The following is a 15655-nucleotide window of genomic DNA, read 5'->3' as shown; positions in this document are numbered from 1 at the left end:
CACCGAGCAGAAGGTGGAAGCAGAAGGCTATCCCTTCTTCAACTCTAGCACGGAAATCTGATGTTCCTGAGTCCAATTGAACTTGATCAGACTTAAGCATTTACCTAAATCTGATGGACTTCTGTATGACCACATGATGTTGCTTTAGACGGAGTCAGACTTTTGGTCCACTGAGCACAGTTTTGTGCATTCTGACTGGCCCTGGCTTCTCCATGGTCTCAAGCAAAGAGAGGCCCCTTTTCTCAGTTTCAGGGCCCTGAGATGCCTTTTTAACTGGAAAAGCTGATTTCTTCCCTACAGCTCTCTGTCCATGTGCAGTTCATGAAATTGTCTTCCTGGTGATGCAACCATTTTTAAAAAAAATCAACCTGAACTTGATGAGCTAGTATTGCAATATTCTTAGCATCCAAACCTGTCCAGCCAAGGTAATCCGAATGTGGTAGAAACTAAGAAAATAAGACAATGGATACTTTATCCTGCCAGAACAATTGCCAAGGAAAAGATGAGTGCTTACGTACATGCACATTCAACTGGCCCACTGGTTTGGAACCGAGGGACTTGTGCAATATATGTTGAACGTTTCCCTGTACCATAACATTGGTTACATATCTTAAGAAGTAGCTACTGTTAGCTTTCTTTGTCCACATGCAAATGTTTCCCTTTTTTTCCAGCCCTGCCCACAAAACAAATGAATGTAGTTAAGCAAAACAGAAATAGAAACATTTCAAGTGTGTCAGTGGCAAGTTCAACAGCAGTACCAAATAGTAATGGTACCCACACATTCATTTAATTTTATTGAGTCATTCATTTCTATGCTGTCCAATAATCAAAGCGCTCTGGGTGGTTCACAAAAATGAAAACCCTAAAATATAACACGATAAAACCTAAAATGAAACCTTTAACATTAAAAAATAAAATAAAAAATAGAACAGCTTGGATCAGTTAACAATATACTACCAGGGACCTGTAAAATTTACTAACATTAATGTCCATCCTATGCCATCAAATATCCAGGAGTAAAGTCTTAACCTGGTGCTAAAAAGATGATAATATTGGTGTTAGGTGAATGTCACTGTTGAGAGCATTCCATAATTGGAGGAGCACCTCCCTCACAGGAGGCCTTGGAGGAGGGCCTCAGATGTTGCTCATAGCCTACGGGTAGGTTCATACCTCCAAGATAGGAACTGGATTCCATGGCCTGTTCCAGTTCTATGCTGCGATGATTGCATGATCCATGCAGAAGCACACTTCAGCGCTCCTCTGGTCTCCAGTGAGTTTGATGCATGCAGGCCACAGAGTACATTTAAGGATGGAACCCAGCCAGAAATATTGATCTTACATCGCAAGAATCATAAAAATCATCTTACATCGCAAGAATCATAAAAATCAGGTGTACAAATATATGGTATACAAATGCTTGATTCCCCTGCCATCAGATGGGCTTCTATTTTGTTGAATACAATGGTTTCTTTTCCTTTCCTTCCTTTTCTTATCTTTTCCCTCCTTTCCTTATCGTTCTGTGGAGGCTGGGCACTTGTCTTTCTCCCATGGTCTAAGGGAGCTGGCAAATGGATCCAGATTTAATACCCACCTTGTGAGAGCTAGCAGAAGCTCTCAGAGGAGGAGAGGAGACACAGAGGAGGGCCAGGATCTCTTCTCGATCCTCCCAGAGTGCAGGACACGGAATAATGGACTCAAGTTAAAGGAAGCCAGATTCCGGCTGGACATCAGGAAAAACTTCCTGACTGTTAGAGCAGTATGACCATGGAACCAGTGACCTAGGGAGGTTGTGGGCTCTCCCACACTAAAGGCCTTCAAGAGGCAGCTGGACAACCATCTGTCAGGGATGCTTTAGGGTGGATTCCTGCATTGAGCAGGGGGTTGGACTCGATGGCCTTGTAGGCCCCTTCCAACTCTGCTATTCTATGATTCTATGATTATATGAAGAAAGAAGCTAGGACCCAATGGAATCTGAACCAGGTGTGTGTGTGTGTGTGTGTGTGTGTGTGTGTGTGTGTGTGTGTGCAGTGCTCTGGCACTGGAACTAAAAGCTGTGTCTGCAGGAGGCGTCGGTAAGGTGAATCAACCTCTGCTTGCTTCCACTGAAGACATTTCCCCTTGCTGAAGGGTGAAAGGGGAATCAAAAACTTCTCTTCTCCCTGTTGTAGGGAGATGCTATGTCAGATATTTGGGGCTCAGGTTTCCGTTGGCAAAGTTCACACACAGAAAGTGGGACTAGCATTTGAACTGCCAAGGAATTCCCCGGCATCATTAATCTGGAATCTGAGCAGTTTCGGAAGTGGCTTCTCAATTAGCACTGGGAGTTTGGCATTGGGTTTCAGTGATCCCGGCAACAGAGAAGTGGGACAAAGAGAAAGCTGAATGGTGCCTCAGGTGGCCATTGGAAGAGGTGGCATCAGGCATCAGATCAAATGACTATGAATAAAACTGTGGTTATGTAAGAACATGCCGGCTCTTTACACACAATGGGAGGGTGGCCAGTCACTCTTACACAGATTTCATCAACTTTCCCTAGGATTTTTCATTCTGAGGTCAGCTTCAAAGTTCACATGTTCAGAAGAAGGTGACCAAAGCCCAGACCAGAGCAGAAATGCTCTCTTCCGAGCTCAGAAAAGGGATGTGATTAATTTTGGAAACTGTCTGGATTTTGAGTCAGGATAGCAGTGACCGCGCTGCATGTGTTTATTTTTACGCATGACACGCGTACACTGCCATGTGTAAGGATCTCCTACAGCTCAGATGTGGTCCCTGGATGGTCTGCCTTCTGCTCATGCAGTTTATGAGGATCGGTGCCGGCTCCAGGTTTCGTTGGGCGAAGCACCTTCCATGAGCCGCCTCCCTCGCTGAATCTACTTTCTCACCACCCTTGTCACCAGCTGCTATGGGTCCTCTTTCTCCTCACTACTGCCACTTGCATGGCATCTCCTGCTCCTCCTTTTTACCACCAGTGGACCAGAGCCAGAACCTTCATGCCTGTACAGCAATGGAACCAATGACCAAGGAAGGTCATGGGCTCTCCCACACCAGAGGCCTTCAAGATGCAGCTGGACAGCCATTTTGCTGGGTATGCTTTAATGTGGATTCCTGCACTGAGCAAGGGTTTGGACTTGATGGCCTTACAGACCCCTTCCACCTCTACTATTCTATGATTCTAAGCAGGTTGCACCGTGGAAGAGGAATACAAGAATACGGGGACATGAGAATGCCTTATATTGAGTCAAACCCTTGGTCCACCTATCCCAGTATTGTCAACACTGACCGGCAGCAGCGGCTCCCTGGGATTTCAGACTGGTTTCTTCACTAGCCCTACCTGGAGATGCCAGAGATTGAACCTGAGACCTTCTGCATGCTAAGTGTGCGCCCTACTACTGAGTTATGGCTCCTCCCTAAGAGGAGGAGCAAGTCCAGGGGGCTCTTGTTAGTTGGCCCCTGCTGCAGCGTGGGCCCTTGGGAGGTGCCCAGCCATACCAGTCTTTGACATTGGCCCTGATGGGGATGCTCAAACTTCATTTCAGCAATAGAACCACCATCTTCTCCTATCGCACCTCTCCATGGTCTGTCCAGTTATGCACCGTCTTTACTGGCATGACACCACTGAACACCACCAGAAGTGGGGAGCATCTGGTGGGACCGGCAGCTGTTCCCTTCACACCACTTTTTTGGAGGCATCTAGCTGGCCACTGTGGAAAGGAGGCTGCAGAGCTCTCCTTTGCTGTTAGTTGCTTATTTTATTTCTATTTATTTCAGAAAAGTATGTCCTGCCTTTCGACTTGAAATAGCCCTCCTGGCAGCTGAGAAGGAAAGTCTTTTAAAATGATTAAAAAAAAAAAAACATTAGTGGCCTACTTAAAACGAAGCAGCAGGTAACAGCATAATTAAAGCAGCAGACACAGTAACAGATGGATCATGAATTAGGATTAATACTCCGCTGCACCCAACATGCCACACAGGGAGTCCAACAGCAAAGAACTCTAAATAAAAAGCAACTCCGTCTACATGAAAGGCCATGAAAGCCTGTAGCAATCTTCTCAACTGGGTGCCCTCCAGATGTGTTGGACTACAACACCTATATTCCTCCAGCCAGCTATACTGTAATCCAACACATACTGGCTGGGAGATTATGGGAGTTGTAGTTGAACACAGTTGGAGCTTGGGGAGGCTGGCTCAGAGGAAGAGGCCTACACTACTGCTTTAAAGCGCTTTATAACAGTTTTGACAATTGTTGGGGCCCAGGACATACTGCATAGGGTGACCAACTGTCAGGATTTCCCCGGATTTGTCCTGGTTTTTGTTCTTTCCATGGTGTCAGGGGGGATTTTCTATAATTTTCAATAATGTCCTGGAATGACACACCTTCCTCTTTAAGGCTGCCATTAGCATGGCAGGAGGGAATGACATGCTTTCTTGAGGCACAGCATTCCCCCACCCCGAGCTCCAATTGAGGTCTTAAAGGGGAAAGTGGGTCATTCGTGGACATTATAGAAAAGGCCCCAATTGGAGTGGGTGGTGGTGGTGCAGAATGAAATCCTTTCCCCTCCTCCACTCCAATCGGGTTCTTTAAGGTGGCGGGGGAATAACGTACTTTCTGCAGGACTCAGAAAGCTGCTTCCTCACACACACACTAGGTGTCCTCTTTTTTGGTTTCCCAAATATGGTCACCCTAACACTGCATATACAGGTTTCAAAACGTTTTCAAAGCGCTTTAAAGCTTTGATTAAAGATAAATTGACATGTCATATAAAAGTAAGAAGAGGCATAACAAATACGAACGAATTTGAGGGGATTTGGAAACAGTTCCTGGTATATGTGTTCTCTAAGGGAAGTGGAAAACCACCACCAGAAGAAGTAATGAGATTTTGGAAGCAGGAATAGATCCCAAAGGGTGAAGGGGAGCAATTGTATTGTATTGTATTGTTTGATTACGAATACTGATAAATTACAAATGTTAACAGTTGAGCAAATTTATGTAATTTTCTTTCTTTCTTTTTGATTGATTGTGTTAATGTGAAGTTGATGTATTTTAATTTGTGTTAATAAAAAAACTATATTTTTTTTTTAAAAAAGCGCTTTAAAGCGCTTTAAAAGCAGTAGTGTAGATCCCCCCCCCCAGGACTCTCTCGGATGGGGCATGTTGTTTTGCCTTCCAAAGAAGAACACTGTGCCAGACAATTTCATAACCCCAAAGAGCAGGGATGTTCCTCGTGGGAGTCTCAGAGCTGATGGCACAGCCACACGCCAGTCCTATCTAAATTTTAAAGGCACCAGATAATTACTCGGTGACCTTGTTGAACATTGGTTTTGATGTAAAGTGTGAAAAGGTAGAGGAGGAGCCATGCAGGAGTGACGGGTGGCCGCTGTTGGTTTTGAGGCTTAGTATCATGGTGCAATCTTCAGAGGGAACCGGAGCCTTTTGCTCGCTCCCCCTGCATGGGCATCAAGCAGGCATTGATACCAGGTAGAACATCATGTGCCCAGGTGTAATTTCAGCACCTCCTGAGCGGCTCTCGGTTTGTTTCAGCCAAAGAAAGAACAGGAAGAGCATGTTCATCACGAGAGTTAGAAAACTTTCCTCTCTCAACCCCACCTTCTTAATTATACACCAGCCGTGCCTCTCTAGTCTTAAGCACATGAAAGAATGCAGCATGTAGGGATACAAATTAAGCACCTACTTTGTTCCACTCCGGGCTTTCTGGAGGCCTCTCGCTCACACCAGCCTGGCCGCCATTTCCCGAAGTAACCCCCCGTCCCCTGTGGCTGAGGGTGGACAGCCACAACAAGCCCTGTACCCACATCTTGAACCCAGATGCTGTCAAGCACTGCAGCTGCCTGAAGCTAAGAGAGGGAGAGGCAAAGGATTCTGGGTAATTTTATTCAAGGTTCCTGGGTGTGACCTAGGTGGGGATGCCCACCTAGGAGTCCCAGCAGCCCCGTGGCTGGCGCCGTCCTGCGTTCTGAATTCTCACCTGCTAAAAGAAGTGGCAAAACAAGCGACCTTGTGACTGTGGGCAATCTTCAGCCCTAGGTTGCTTTGCTCTTGGATCATGTTCAAGGATTGTCCAGGAGAGAACAGGAAATGGCCCCCTGGGGTCCGCTAACTGTCACCTGAGCAGCCACAGATTCGATGCCTGGCTTAATTCACTCTCCTCTGTCCCTCCGGCTCTTTCCTTTAGGGAACTGGAGACTGCTTTCAGCTTTATGACACCGAGTTTACCTCATGAACTACCTCAAAGTGAGCAAACAATGAAAGCAATGAGAGACAGAGAGAGACCACTTGGGAGATGGCTAGACACTGCTTCCTAACAGCCAGGTTCATGCTAAACCCCTTTGCAGGAGGGCCTTCATACTTAAAACAGGATCCTTACTTAGCTACGTTAGCAGAGCAATCTGAAGGTGGTGGTACGGAGGACCTGGCTTTCCCCGGCAAGGACAGAAGTATTGCTGTGGGCTATAGAGATCCTACACTTAGCTATGCCCATGCACTAACTAGCTAAATGCCCAACTGCTCCCTTCCTGTAATTTGCAGGCGAAGTTGCCATATGCCCAACAGGAAGTGGGGGGAAGCCATTTCCTACTACACTTTATTGCCTCCAGCACCATGAAGACTGGGAGCTTTGATGTCAGTGGGGAGGAGAATTCCACTCCAGGTTTCAGTCAGAACCTGGAGCAGATGCACCACCCCACAGACATTGGAGCCACCAGGTAATGGGATGGGATTGAATACATCAGACCATTTATTTATTTATTTATTTATTATTTATTTATTTATAATATTTATACCCCTCTCCTCAGCCTCTCGCAGAGGGGATCTTACGGCTCTTCGGACACCCTCGCAAAGAACCCTGGGGCACAGCCTTTGGCTATTTTCTCTCCTCCACCCCGCAGTTCACAAACAATCCGCAACAGAGCAGCACAAAAGTTATTTGGGGTGTTTTAACTATTCAAGAGGCATCTGGACAGCCATCCGTCAGGGATGCTTTAAGGTGGGTTCCTGCATTGAGCAAGGGGTTGGACTCAATGGCCTTATAAGCCCCTTCCAACCCTACTATTCTAGGATTGATTAAAAAAACCTTTTGATCAACTAAAAAAAGTGCCCTGATTAATTGGAAGACAAATTTCTTTTCCTTTTTTTTAAATGGTTAATTAAGCATTTGACACATCTGCATCACTATGTACTTATTTATTTATCACATTTCTATACCGCCCAATGGCTGAAGCTCTCTGGGCGGTTCTGTCATGGGAAGCCTTTGTTCTTCTTAACTTTTGTGAGGGGGAAATCTGTGAGTTTCATCTTGGCTTTCTCCCGAAGAACCCTCCAACTGTGTCACAGGCCTGAGGAGCAGCTTTCTCAGGGGCACCCTTTCCAAAGCGGGTCCCCTCCGGATGTGTTGGACTACAATGCTGTCTGGGAACGATGGGATAATAGTCTTACAGATCTGGAGGGTATCAGGATGTGGATAGCTGCCCTGAATTCCTCTCTTACTTCGGTGGGGACCGAGGCCCTGTTGTGAACAAGTTCAAACAGTTCATAAAGTGGTCCTCAAACGCATGCCTTAATAGGGTCAACCTTGTTCTCATTATGATCTTTCCTTTCCAATTTGATTTTGCTGGCTTCAGGTTTAGTTAGTTTTGTTGTCCTTTGCAGAATTTTCTTGAAATGCAAGATTTCGCTCAGTGATCAGCCGTTCAGATCCAGAGTCAGGTAGGAAACAGAGAACACTTTGGGGAAAGGTGTTCAGAAAGTCTTCTCCGCCCTCTTTTCTGGCATTCGCTCTTCGTCCCGGATTGCATAAGTCCAGCTTCCAATGGGAATGCCCCAAATTCTTTACACCCTGAGTTACATAACCAGCATGCACCAGGAATGTATCAATGTAGCAACTCAGATGTTGCGGCACATTAATGTTAGCTGATGGCTTAAAAAGTAAAATGCTTTTTAAGAGAACTAACATTCTCTGCCATTTGTTAGGGTGACAAAGTAGATTTATCTTTCCCAGAATCCTGCTGATTTAGTCATGAAGGTACAATTAATCTGTTGAATGCCCCCCAACCCATCCATCCTCACACATGTACACCTGCTCCCTTCCTCACGTAGTTTCATGCACAGGAAATGCACCATAGAGCCAGCTTTCATCACACAGCCCTTGATTTCCTTGTCTTGCTTAATGGGTGCAAGATGAATCAGTACAAACACCTCAACTCCCAGATGGCAAGGCTCAAAGGCAGCAAAAAGAAATAGGTAGGGCTGTAGCTTAGTAGCAGGGCACCCACTTCGCACGCAACAGGTTTCATGTTTGGTTCCTGGTGTTTCCAAGTATGGTCTTTCCCAAGACTTATGTCAGAAACCCTATTAAGTTACTGCCAAACAGTGTAAATGATACTGAGCTAGATTGACCAACAGTCAAAATCAGTGTTAGACTTGTCTCTGCATTAAGGAAGAAACTTGCATTCTTACCAGGCTTTCTTCTTCTGGGGTCTTTTCTGTGTTTACTACAGCTCCTTTAAATGGCAACCAATGGCAACCATGTGATTTGTAATTGAAAACTTCACCTCTCAGCAATGCTCCACAAAATTAAATAAAACAGTGCCATCTAGTGGCCTCACTACAGCGCCACAACAACTTCACACATTAGATATCCTGTGATCATTTTAAATAATGCATTATCGCTGGTCTTTTTTAAAACAAGATTACTGGGGGAAGGTGATGGAGATGTCCTGGAGGTTGATGGCATCATGAAAAGGACCCATAAACTTCCACGAATTGGTGTATCATTAAACACAATGCTACCTTTCCAAGAAGGGAAATTTTCAATTAAAAAAATCTCATGTAATCGTGTATCGTGAAGGTGGAAAGAGTGCAGAGAACAAAAGCCCCAGTAAGGCTGCAGGGCTTTTCCTATGTGTATGGAAGTGGCTTGTATATTATGATGTGTATCTTTTGTAGGAGATGTATATTTAGCATGTTACACAGTCCAGATCCAGAGGTTGCTTTCTCAGGTTGTTATCCTGAGACATCCACCGCTGTCTATAAGTGCAAGGAATCCTAGAGTGTTTAAGCCACACCCTTTTCCTACCAGTTAGAAGGCACAAACATACTTCATGGCTGGATTCATAGAAATGATTTGTGATTCATGGTGATAATGAATCCAGTTCTCATACAATTAAATGGTTCCATCTTAGAATAAGAGCTGGACAATCTATGGCTTCCATTATTGTTTTGCTTCTGTTTTGTTTTTAATTCATTGTGAACTTCAATTTTAGCTTGAAAACAAATGAATCACCGAGGGCTGGCCCAAATGGCCGATATTTATCTCCCATGCACTTTGGAGGTTCAGTTTGGGTAAACATATAAATGAGAAACCCCAAATTACTGGACCTATGAGGTCATTCTCTCTGTTAGTAGCCACTAACTATGATTCAGCCTTGATCCTGTTTAGAGCGAGGGACTTTTCAGGCCCAAAGAGAACAACCAGAAACACAATGGTTCTTCAGGAAAGACCCCTCAGATTTTCGGTGTGTCTGGGTCTGATTAAAGCATCAGAAATGTCCATAGTAGTAATACAACTTGCCGAGACCAGAATGCAGTCAGGTTAGTGATTTAAAAATTTCTATCTTTAGGGAATCTGTTCCACATTAAGAACATAAGAACATAAGAAACGCCATGCTGGATCAGACCAAGGGTCCATCTAGTCCAGCACTCTGTTCACACAGTGTCCAACCAGCCATTGGCCAGGGATGAACAAGCAGGACATTGGTGCAACAGCACCCTCCCACCCATGTTCCCCAGCAACTGGTGCACACAGGCTTATTGCCTCAAATACTGGAGATAGCACACAACCATCAGGGCTAGTAGCCATTGATAGCCTTCATGTCCAGGAATTTATCCAACCCCCTTTTAAAGCCATCCAAATTAGTGGCCATCACTACATCTTGTGGTAGTGAGTTCCATAATTTAACAATGTGCTGTGTGAAGATGTCCCTTCTTTTATTTGTCCTGAATCTCCCACCCATCAGCTTCATGGGATGACCCCATTGGGTTCTAGTATTTTGAAAGAGGGAGAAAAATGTCTGCCTCTCTACATCCTCCACACCATACATCATTTTGTACACCTCTATCATGTCTCCCCTTAGTCTCCTTTTTTCCAAGCTCGAGGAAAAACATTGGAAAAAACATTGATGGGTCTACCTAGGGTCTCTTTGCCCCATAACTCCTACATCAGGGGGTGTTGAATCTCTTTCAGCCCTAGAGCGAAATTCGACTTTGGAGAAGTTCTTTGGGGGCTGCATTCCAGTGTTGGGTGGGGCTTAAGGTAAAAGAGTTGTGGCCAATGGCAAAAGGGTGGAACCCAAAAACCCCAGCATGGTTTTAGCTTCCAGCTCTTCCTGCCAATAACTAAGCCCTAGGAGAGACATTTCAATCATTTAGAAATGGAGAGGGAAAGCCACACAAACAAACCAGGAAACCATAAATGATTGGTGGTCAGGGGAAGGGGGTGGGTTCAGGGTGAGGGTGTGTGGCTCTCTGGGAACCCCAGAGGGATGGACTGGCCGATGAGCCTGAAGTTCAACACCCATGTCTTCTGTATTGCGGAAGGGTCAGTTCATGTTGCAAGCCACACTTGCAACTCACCTGGGGAATAATCGCCGTGGCCAAGCCCACCGGGCGTTGTGATCGCTCTGTGGGAATGGAGCAATGGTCACTCAGAAACACATCCAGCACCACACCCTTAAGAATGGGGAAGATGGGTAGTGGTGGGCCCATTCACTGGCAGCTCACTGGAAGTTCAACAGGCAGGAGAAATCAAGGGCTCAGAGCAACCACAGACCCATGGTGGCCGAGGGATCACCTCTTTTCTGCTCAGCTATTGTAGGCTCCATCCATGGCACTACTGGGCTGTGTGAGTCATCCTACAACCCAATACTTCAGGATGCTACACTAGTTATTATGTATCTATTGCTTTTAAATTATATATTGCTTTAACTTGGATCATGGTTTAATTTGTTTTTAACTGTGTATATTTATTGTTTTATACTGTATGCTTTTATCTGTATGCCGCCCTGAGATCTTAGTGATATAAGGTGGGATATAAATATTTTAAATAAATAAATAATAATAATGTAACAGTCTTGGAGTCACTGAGAAGAAGAAAAAGGATGTGAAGAGCTGTTTGCAGCTAGGGCCTTTCCAGATCAATCATTTTTAGCACAAATATTGTGCAGCTATTTACTCAGTCACCTTCTCTAGAGGGTTTCTCTTTCCTTTGCATAGAATATCATGGGAGCTGTGGAATTTGTATGTATATATATATAAAAACCCTACTTGGCAAGTGCTCAGAGTTAAGTGTTGTTCTTGATAACCGAATAAGAGACTGGAAGGTCCTCTGAGTCAATGTTTACCTTTGGTTGAGCCTGCCTAGAACAGGAAGCTGGAACAGAACATCTTATTCCACTGCAGGATTATTAATCATAGCAGTAATCACTTTAAGAAGACCGACCCTTTGGCTTCCAAACATTGTTTGCATGATAGGTGTAGGGCCATGGGAATGTGTGTGTGAGAAGAGTCTGGTCTTGTGAGCCACCACCAAGCAAGGCCATCTGTAAGGACACACACCTTTAGATATGAGCGACATGGAAATTATCCATAATTTGGGAGTGCTCCTAGAATCAGGGTTGGATGCCCAAAGCCATTGGCCAAGAGGGCATTCTTAAATCTTGATTGAGGCCATTGTGTTTGCAGGCACTCACAGGATCCAGGGTTTGCGAATATACGGGACGCCCTTTTAGCTGTAATGAGGCCTCCAGCGTTTGCATTTGCATCCTGGGGCATTAAAGACTTGAGAGCCACAAAGGTTGTTAAGCAGATATGCACAAGTACTCCAATGGTCTGTTTGCCTTTCAGAGAAAAAAACACTGAACAGAAGTACACTGCTCTCCCACACTAGAGGCCTTCAAGAGGCAGCTGGACAACCATCTGTCAGGGAGGCTTTAGGGTGGATTCCTGCATTGAGCAGGGGGTTGGACTTGATGGCCTTGTAGGACCCTTCCAACTCTGCTATTCTATGATTCTATGCAAGGCAAGAGCTGGAAAACTTTGACATCCATTGTTAAACAGAGAGGGCTGTTAGCTTATATGCAAACACTCACGACATGACAAAAGCTCAGCGTGAAAAATCCCATACATATTTTGCAGAGATTGCGTCAATACTCAAAGCAAATAAACCGTTTTAAAGATTAAAACAAAACCCAACACTCTCCAGGATCACAATGGCCCAGTGCAAAAGAAAGAAAGAAAGAAAGAAAGAAAGAAAGAAAGAAAGAAAGAAAGAAAGAAAGAAAGATACAGGACTAGAAACTTGTTGGGTAGGAGCAGTCCAAAGAAGAACAGCTGAGTCATCTGGCTGGTTGATATATACTTGTACTTTCAGCAAAGTTTCACCAGGCCTATTAAGTTCCCAGTTTAGTAACATGAAGTGAAATTGTCCATCTGCCACCGTGATGGAAACAAGAAAGAAGAAGACCAAGCTGAGATGGGCCTCACCCATGGTGGTAGAGGTTGGTAGTCCGTGAGAACTTCATTCCCCTTCCTCCTTCTCCCACTGATTATTCTCTACACACAGCAAGTCACTAAATCCAGGATGATCCTGACGAGAGAAAAAATGAAACAGGTTTCAAGGGGCTGAGTCATTTCTGCCTGCTGCAAACAAGCCTTTCGCCCTAGACATGCTGCATCCTGAGTGGCAGGGCCGGTGCCAGACTTTTTTGCACCCTAGGCAAGGCGAGCTCCTTGCAACTTCGATTTTTAAGAACAGATGTTTTGTAGAAAAAATAAGAAGCACAAAACTCGTAAGTCCCCACTGCTTACAGAACAACAATTTAGTGCTTCCAAAGGCAAAGCTTCAAAACGGGCAGAAACTCTTGGTTCTGGACTGGGACAGGTTGGTGTGCTATTCTGGTGCTCGCTTATGTAAGCTTTGCCACCCCAGCCCTTTCCAGAAACTAGCATTTCCACTCACTTCAGCTTACCTCCAGAAACACTAAACTGCAAGCAGTTCCACAAGTGGTAGGGGGTCACTTGCAGTCCAGAACAACAGTCATATAAGGGTCCTTCTTATCCCCTGCTTGAAGAGGCAGATGGCTTCCCCTCCAAGATCAGTAAAATTGACAGACAATAGAGACAGGGGCTTCACTGTGGTGGCTCCTATCCTCTGCAATTCCCTCCCAATAGAGATGTGGCTGGCGGGTGACAATGGAAGTGAAAAGGCAGAGTCCCTGAGGGAGGGTCCCACTGAGAGCATCTTACCCTCAAACCTGTGTATAAAGGGGGAGGAAGAAGATGGAACAGAGAAGACCATTAATATTTCTGACAGGATGAATTTGGGGAGAGGGCACAATTTCTCACAGTGTTCCCAAATGAGTTGGGCAATATCCTACATTGAGGAAGATGTCCTTTACTGCCATTTCCCCCTACACAGTGTTGTAAGCTGGGAAACCTTAAGGAATGTTGATGAAAGGTGAGGATACTGTTACAGCCTGTGAACTGTTGAAATTCAGCATCACCTTGGCTGGTAAAAGGATCTCCTGCTGCATTGCTATTTCAAAATGTTCCCAGAAAAGGAGAAATTAATCTGCCATTGCTAATTTTGTTTGCCTGTTGCTTGCTCAATAAGGCTGTGAAGGCATCTCCAGATAAAAACCTGGAACTGTCCAAAATTACAACAGTCCCAGGAGCTTTGGAGTTTCCATGTCTCCCTGTTGTCACTGACCAATGCCACCTCCAACGTTTGGCTTCCACACACCATATCTTTTGAGGAGATACAGATACGCCCCCTTAGAAGCACCTGCATCCCCCAAATCTTAATACAAAGAAACCTACTCTTTGTAGAGTTGGTCTTTAAACCAGACTTGCTGGTTTAATAGAAAGTGCCTAGCTTCCATTCTTGAAAACGTTGCAGATGGAAGTGATGATTTCACAGGTCAATGTGACGCTATTGTGTTTGATGGTGCAACTCTTATCAACATGCTCCATCCAAGGACATCAAAAACATTTGGAGAATACTGCACACGTGACTTTCAACAGTACACTGCAAAAGAAAATGACAACCGGGCTGTAAAAAAGGCTGATTTCGTCTGGCACACTTACTCTGGAGATAGCATCAAGAAGCCTACACAGGAGAAAAGAAGACTTAGAGTTCGCCGACATGTGACTGAAGGAAGTCTTCTTCCGAAAAACTGGGCTAGCTGCCTTAGAAATGATAAAAACAAAGAAGAACATTTTGGTTTGTTAGCTAGAGTAATAGTAAGGGACAAGTTGAGTTTTGAGGTAACGAATGATGGCGGAACATTTTTATCATCATGCTCAAACACTTCTCTCCATGGGACATTTTCGATACTAGAAGCTGATGGCCACATAATACTTCACACTGCAGATATTGTTCTCATGGTGCAGTCGACGTTACGGTCAGAACTGTAGATACGGATCTGCTTGTCCTCTCTTACTATCACTACCTAAAAAACCTTAAGAGATTGTGGATTTTGTTTGGTGTTGGCAACCGGAAGCGCCATATATCTGTGCACAACATCGCAGAGGTTCTAGGGGGATCAAAGGCTGTTTCCCTAAGAGGCTTCCACACTTTCACCGGATGTGACACCACGTCGTCATTTTCTGCTAATGGAAAACGAAGTGCCTGGAATTGCTGGATCAAATTTGAAGATGCTACAAGCTCATTTCTTGCACTTTCGAACCCTATGCCAAATCTAAGCCCAGAACTTCAGCAGAAACTTCTTTTTTTATTGTTTATTTATTTATTTTTGTTTTCTACAATACTTATACATACACCATTACAATTAAAGAAAACAACATACTACATAAATGTTTAGTAACATTAATATCATATCTATATAACATAATCAAACTTAACATATAAGTGCAGCCCCCACCTCGAGATCATTCCTGATTCCAAAATCTCATACTTTCTTCTGCTGGTGATTTCCCACTTCCCTTAGAAAACACAAATATTAGGAACTGTTTCCAGATTCCTTCAAAATTATTTGTTTTAACTATACCTCTTCTCAGTTTGATATTACATGTCAATTTATCATCAATAGCTATATCCCATACTTCTTTATACCATTCTTCAATACAGTAATCCCCTTGAATCCTCCAGTTCCTAGCTACAATCAATCTTGCTGCAGTCAGCAAATTTGTTATCAATTCCTTGATTTCTTTTTTACATTTTAAATCTTCAAATAGTGACAGCAATGCAACTTTTGGTGTTCGTTCTATCTTCATTCCCACAATTTCTTCAATCTCTAAAAACACCATCTTCCAGAATTTTTGTACATATTTGCATTCTTCAGCAGAAACTTCGAACTTATGTTGTTCTGCTTTACAGTACAGAATGTGCTGACATGTCCATCACTGAAGCCAGGAAAATGCCGTTTATATAAAAAGGTAGACTGCTAAAAAAAATGTGCCTCCTACTGCAGCTGCCTTGCAAAAGCACATTCTAAAGGCTGCTTATCAGGATTGACATATGCGGGGGCAGTCTCGTATTGCAATTCCAGTCTTACCTCCACCTTCAGAGTGGGGTTGGATAAAAATTGATGGTGTATGGACACCATTGTGGACATCCCTTCCAGC

The sequence above is a fragment of the Elgaria multicarinata genome, chromosome 15 (assembly GCF_023053635.1).
Source record: "Elgaria multicarinata webbii isolate HBS135686 ecotype San Diego chromosome 15, rElgMul1.1.pri, whole genome shotgun sequence".
Taxonomy (NCBI): Eukaryota; Metazoa; Chordata; class Lepidosauria; order Squamata; family Anguidae; genus Elgaria; species Elgaria multicarinata.
This window is presented reverse-complemented; position numbering follows the sequence as displayed.